The following is a 7,004-nucleotide window of genomic DNA, read 5'->3' on the forward strand; positions in this document are numbered from 1 at the left end:
CTTCAAAAATTCAAGTTGGCCGATAATTTGCTTGTGTATTAAGAGAGGATTTTGTGTATTTTTCTTGTATGCAGTTATGTTGCATGTTACCGACCTTGATAACATATTAATAAAAATACATTTACCGAATGTTATTAGGATTCATAATCCTAGTACCATTAGGTTTCTTTTATTATCATTAATTAAAATTCTCATTTAATATATATCATGCTCAAAGTCAATTATTGATAATACATGATATATATTTATATATGTAAAATTAAATAACAATTATTTAATTTTTTAATTAATTATTAATTAATTAATTTTAGACCCTTCTAGAATATTATATGTGAATCATGTACATATAGTATCCACAACTAGTAGATTCTAAATTTACTGAATAAATAATTGTGAACTTATTAGAACCTCGATCGACGATCAGACTGAGTCGATGTATCGAGGGTACAAATCTTTTTCATATAATGAAAATTTTCGAAAGACAAAATTTCCATTGATCCAATTTTAAATTTGTAGTTGTCAGTTTTGTGAATTTTTCACTAAAATAGATAGTTTCAATCTCCTCACTTAAATTGTTAAGCTATCTTCTGCAACTTACATTACATGTAATCAACTTGTAAATTCTTTTATAATCAATCTATTTGATCTCCATCAAACTACAGTTATCAAATCTAATTTCTTGAATTTGACTATCTCGACGGAAACACAGAATACAATACTTGTGCGATCCTAAATGATTCATGGATACAACTAGCCATGTGTTCACAACTACATTATGATTCATAATAACATTAATTTTTATCCGGGCTTATGCCATAATTAGACTTATTCTTTTCATCAACTTCTTGATCAAGAATGTCAGAATTCAAGTCGGATCATACCCATTGGATCATGGTAAGAGCGTCTAATAGCATCGCCTCATGATCCCTAGGTATCACTAATCAGGCGCAAGAACCTTAAGTTATAGTTAGCTTACATACGGTCCTTTCAATTCATATATCCCCGATCGAATCTGCAACAATTGGTATATCGAGAGTTGTAAATAAATTCGATAACAATGTGAAAAGTTAATTATTTCAGATAATGACAGTCATTATAATATTCGAATTAAAAAAATTTAAAATTTATAAATTTAGTAATAAATAAATTATATTTATAATTTACTTTTTTTTAGACAAAAAAAAAAACAGATTAAAAATTAAATATATTCATTTACACTTATATTTCGACTAAGTAGTCTTGACGCTTCGGGCATTTTAGATTCTTTCTCAATTGAAACATTCGGTTAGCTATATGGGGAGTTCTCTATCCTAAGGAAAAACTGTTTATATGATGTGTTTAATTTAATATGGCAGCTTTCTTGAATCGATCCCCGTTTCCGTGTAAGGAAAGTGTCTCTTTGCAGCTGAACTATGGGGAATCAGCCAATAAATTATGCATTCCGAGTATATATAATATTATTTAATAACATGTTCATGTTTTTTTCTTTTATGTTTTGGTGAATGGATTACAGCTTGGATCTCGAACTCAAGATCTCGTTCCCTTATTGAGATGCTAGTGCCACTAGGCCAAAGTCCGTGGCATTTATTCATGTGTTGTTATTACATTGATAAAAGTACAGGGTAAATCTTGATTCACAGCAGAAGCTTGCATTTCTCACCCACAATGCACCGAGTTCCCATCTGAGAGGTGAAGTATACAGCCCTTAGGCGCCAGGCAGCAGTTGCATCTTGGCGGATCCACTGTTGTCCCATTGCAAGTCATGTATTCCACATCTAAGCAGTACAGAGGGCACGCCTTCACTAGAATGGCTGCTCCATTCATTCCCAACAGAAAAATGCTTGCTATCACAAAATCAAAAAACACAACAAAAATGCATAATTTAGCAGCTGCAACATGCAAAGAATGAACATCTCTCTATGTATGTATGACCTTACCATGAAATAAAATGTATGTGTTAAAAGTTCGAATTCCTAAGAGGTTAATCCAACAACACTGACATATATAAGAATATTTGGATTATTATATATTAAGCCACAACCCTTGTTCTTGAAGCTGGAAAAAGGAAATATATTCGAAGCTAAACTTTGTTCATCTCCAGACAGACATCAGTATGTCGAGTGGATACATAAATTCGACAATTAGATGTGGGATTGATGCACTTACCATACAACAAAAAGATCACAACTTGAACCTTGTTAGCATCTGCAGCCATAATAGTTCCCTTGGTTTCTTGTTTCTGAGTAGACAACCAGAGCTAAAAATTGAAATATTTTAAACACATTTTTCAAATGGCAATTAATCAGCTATCTGTATGGGATGGCGTGCAGTCAAAATAATTGAAAATCGATGGCCTCATGCAGCAATAGTTGAATTCTAGGCAGATGGTTATTTATTCTGCATACCCAATCGTCAAACAACCACATCAATTGACGAGTTGATCCAATGAATCTTGACCAATCACGTTAACCTTATGAGAGAATGTTGTCCAACATACATTACACAATCTTAAATTTTATAATCAGCCGAAACGACATAATCAATATTAATTTTAGTATACACACATGTGTTCTGCTCCATATATATTTGAAGACAATTGATACTAAACAGGTCACTCATGTCCAAAATTGAACCAAACAATATGCACAAATGGATATTTTGGACGGAAAAAATTAATCTATTTTCTCCCCATATCATATGAATAAATAAAATCCAAATCTCGATTTTAGAAGGACCCTGCTTGGCATAAGAAGAAGCTAGATATGCCTGAAGCGCACCTTACTGCCTTCGGGGGCAGCTTGCGCTCCATGAAAGGCACGCGCTTCAGCTCGCCTTTCTTCTTAAGGGGTACGCCCAGGACACACCCCTTAGGCGGCGCGCGCCTTTTACAACTATGATAAAGAAGAAAGTTAATGATAGATGTTCATGTGATGATAGCAACAGTAAAAGGAATCATGGGTCCAATTTACGGGAGGCTGGTATATAAAATCATTGGGCAACTCTACTGCGCCAAAAAATCGTATGTAATGCATCAGTGTGTAACGGAAGTAAATAGAAAAGTCACCGCAACTCAGTTTTCGAACGAGCAACATCATTTTGAACTGCAAGCGTGTGGCACTGGTAATTATTTGGCTCTCATCTATCTGTACTATATATAGCGTGGCCACAGATATACTTCCAATCTTCCGAGGCTTTGGCACCAGTATATATATCAGATAATATGATTCCAAGAATTTAGGCAACAGTTTCGTTTAGGCAGAACCTTATGCCTTAACAAATTTTCTTCTTCCCGCCATTTTTGCTGCTCCTTCCAAGCTGTCAACTAAATAGTCAGCAAGAAGAACAGTGAATGTAAATCGCATTTCCACTCACTCGCAACGTTTTATTAAAAAAATATATAAATATTAAAAGTTATTTTTATTAGTAGATATAGTATAAATAAGTATATATTTTTAATTAATGTTAAAAAAACAATAAAAATATCTTATAAAGAGAACTACAGCCAAGCACTATCTTTAATAGGCGTGGATCAAGTTAGTCTTGGTTTTAATTATTTGTCCTTATTTTGATTTTTTTCCATCATATGTATTATTAATATCTGCCAAAAGGTGGTATTAATTAAAATTAATAGTGATGATAGAGAACTACAAAATATATTATTTTATGTTTTACATAAATTAAATAATGAGTTTATTATCAAAATCGTAGTGCCACAAGGCCAAAGTCCTGACATTTATTCATGTGTTCTTGTTATTACATTGATAAAAGTACAGGGTACATCTTCATGCACAAGCTTGCATTTCTTATCCACAATACTCCGAGTTCCCATCTGAAAAGTGAAGTGTACAGCCTTTAGGCGCCAGGCAGCAGTTAGTGCAACCAGGCTGATTCACTGTTGTCCCATTGCAAGTCATGTATTCTACATCTAAGCAGTACAGAGGGCACGCATTCACTCGAATGACTGCTTCATTCATTCCCAACAGAAAAATGCTTGCTACCACCACAATAAAAAAACCATAACAATATAATTTTAGCAGCTGCAACATGCAAATAATGAACATCACAAACAAAACATATTCAGCGAAACTGGTAGCTGTAACTCGGAGAAAATAAATCACAAACTATTGGTAGATGACCAAATAATAGCTTCATATATCTTGAACACATATCATAGAGAGGGGGGAACGTAAGCGTGTAATAAAACATCTGAGATGGGCATATGTACATTTGTATGACCTTACTATGGTATAAAATACTAGTGTTAAAAGTTTGAATTCCCAAGAGATTAATCCAACAACACTTAAATAAAAGAATATTTGGATTATTATTAAGCCACGACCCTTGTTCTTGAAGCAGGAAAGATGATATATAGTCGAAGCTAAACGTCGTTCTTCTCCGAACAAACATCAGTAGTGCTGCTGAGATAAATTCGATGATCATATATGGGATAGCTGCACTTACCATACAACAAAAACACCGGAACTTGAACTTTGTTAGCATCTGCAGCCATAATTGTTCCCTTAATTGGTTTCTTTGTTTCTGAGTAGACAACCAGAACTAAAAAATGAAATATTTTACACATTTTGTTCACATGGCAAGTAATTAATCAGCTATCTCTATAGGATGACGTGCAGTCAAGATAGTTGAAAATCGATGGCCTCAAGCAGCAATAGTTGAATTCTAGGCAGATGGTTATTATTCTGCATACCCAATTGTCAAACCACGTTAACTGACGAGTTGATCCAATGAATCTTGACCAATCAAGTCAACCTTATTAGAAACAATGTTATTCAAAAATGTACATATTAGAAACAATGTTATTCAATGTACATTACACGACACGTTTGGTAACTTTTTAAAAATCACATGATCCCGTGATAAATAATTTTATAAAGGGATAAAATATATCTTTTATGAGATGTGATACTTTTAATCTAATGATAAAAATACCACAAATGACTTAATTACCCAATATATAAAAATCCTAAACCATATTGTTCTCTCATTTTACTTGTAGGTAGAAATTAAAATCAAATAAATATTTTTATTTTTTTATATATTATATAATATGGTAATTATATAAATGAACTCGAGATAATTATATAAATTAATGATTTTTATAAATCTCAATAAAATTATTAGTATCACTCGATTAACTTTAAAAATTTATATTTGACTTGACTCACAAAATTAAGGGCTCAATTATCATATTATATAATATATAAAATTAGGTAAAAAAAATAAATCATGCAAGCACTGTCGGCGCATGAACAGATAAGAAATATGAACTCAAGCAACAAATTTGAAATTATAAAATTTATTATGATAAGGTTAATTTTGTCATTACAATCTAATATATATATAAATTTAATCACTGTTATTAAAATCATACCAAACATTAAATATAATATCTTACGTCTTAATTATCATTAAATTATATATCACATGTTTATCTTATTTTGTGTACCCAAACTATGCCTTATATTTTATGAGCAGCCGAAACGACATAATAAATATTTTGAAGACACACACTGAATCTTGGCTATCGGCATGTCGACGATGTATAGGTTGCAGTACAAATCAATTTTCCACGAGTTGCATAAATTTTACAGCTTTGTGGAGCAAAGCAGCAGTTGCAGGGGGACTTGAGTTTCTTGGAACCCGAGGAGGGGCAAGTCATATAAGTCCTCTGATACCGAGGCAGTAAAATGGGCAGATTTTTGCTTCTGCACGCTTCACCGTGTTGCATCCCATTACCAGAATTGCTGCAGATCACATATTTCGAATTTAGAACTAATATAACCACGTATATATACACTTATTTCAAAGTAGAATTAATCAACCAAATAATTTCCTTCAAAATGATGCCATTTTCTTCTCATTTACGGGCCAGGGGGCAAAGTTCTACCCGAGCTTCACTGGAACAAAAAGATAATATATATATATATATATATAACCTGATCAGCTGGCAATGGAAGGACAAGTTGAGGGAGCGTTTGGAGGAGCTGCACTTTTACATTTTAGCTCGGTGGGAGTAGTTTGAGTCTGTTTCAAATAGAGGTATCTTTTTGTTTTGTTTTGTTTTGTTTTGTTTTGTTTTTTTTAAATAATTTAAAGTTATAATTTGATATTTGTTTCATTGAAAAATTTATCATATCCACAATTACTTTTAATTTTTATAAAAAAAATTTGAAAATTTTGTAAAATGTTAAATTTTATTTATATATCAATTTTTAAGAGTTTCGAATTCAACTCATAAAAATTTCAATTATGTTTTATTACAAGCATTTATTTTTTTTTAATAATTTGCATTTTCAGAATTTTTTACATCTTTTTGTGCATTCATACAAATTTTTTCATGTGATTTTTTTTATTAATCTTATATAAATTTTCAAGCATTCATATTATAAAAATAAATTAATTTTGATACAAAACATTCAAAATATATTCATAATTATATAAATGCATTGTCAATGGTTTGAGTATAAAATTTTAGATAATTAAAAATATAATTATGCATAGAGTAAGGATATATTATTGTCATTTTACTAAAAATTAAGCTGTAATTTTTCTTCAAACAATCAAATTTTAGCTTATATAAACTTTATACTTTTATTTTCAAACAATTCATACTTTTGTTTCTCACCCATTTCAAATAATTTCTAGAAAATCACTTTAAAATAAGTAAAAGCTCTCTCAAACACTCTCTTAACATAATTTAAAGCGATGATGTGTAGACCAATGCAAATGCAACTCAAGAAAATGAATTTGACAACAACTTAATATTTCGCATAAATCATGCTTTTATAAAACGATTAACCAAATTGTTACAAAGATCCTCGTCGTGCGTTGTCGTCACACGGTTCAAATTGTCAACCTATCAATATGTACACTCCAGAAATAATCCATTCAGTTCAAGTGATGGTTCCTAGTTGTCGAAACGGCCCATCGGGACAGGGCTAACTCGCTTTAACAGCTATACCTGTAGGTTGGAATTTAACCTA

The 7,004-nt window shown here is 31.6% G+C and overlaps 2 long non-coding RNA genes across 2 annotated transcripts; both read right to left on the reverse strand.

Moving 5' to 3' along the window:
• Positions 1 to 1,448: 1,448 nt before the first annotated feature.
• LOC142525541 (uncharacterized) lies at positions 1,449 to 3,349 on the reverse strand. Its single transcript, XR_012815088.1, has 2 exons — positions 2,167 to 3,349; positions 1,449 to 1,844 (listed from the first exon to the last, which is right to left on the reverse strand). It is a non-coding gene; the product is annotated as an uncharacterized LOC142525541 (long non-coding RNA).
• A 454-nt stretch (positions 3,350 to 3,803) lies between these two features.
• LOC142525542 (uncharacterized) lies at positions 3,804 to 4,788 on the reverse strand. Its single transcript, XR_012815089.1, has 2 exons — positions 4,462 to 4,788; positions 3,804 to 3,994 (listed from the first exon to the last, which is right to left on the reverse strand). It is a non-coding gene; the product is annotated as an uncharacterized LOC142525542 (long non-coding RNA).
• Between the last annotated feature and the right edge of the window lie 2,216 nt (positions 4,789 to 7,004).

This window comes from Primulina tabacum, chromosome 14 (genome assembly GCF_025594145.1).
Source record: "Primulina tabacum isolate GXHZ01 chromosome 14, ASM2559414v2, whole genome shotgun sequence".
NCBI lineage: Eukaryota > Viridiplantae > Streptophyta > Magnoliopsida > Lamiales > Gesneriaceae > Primulina > Primulina tabacum.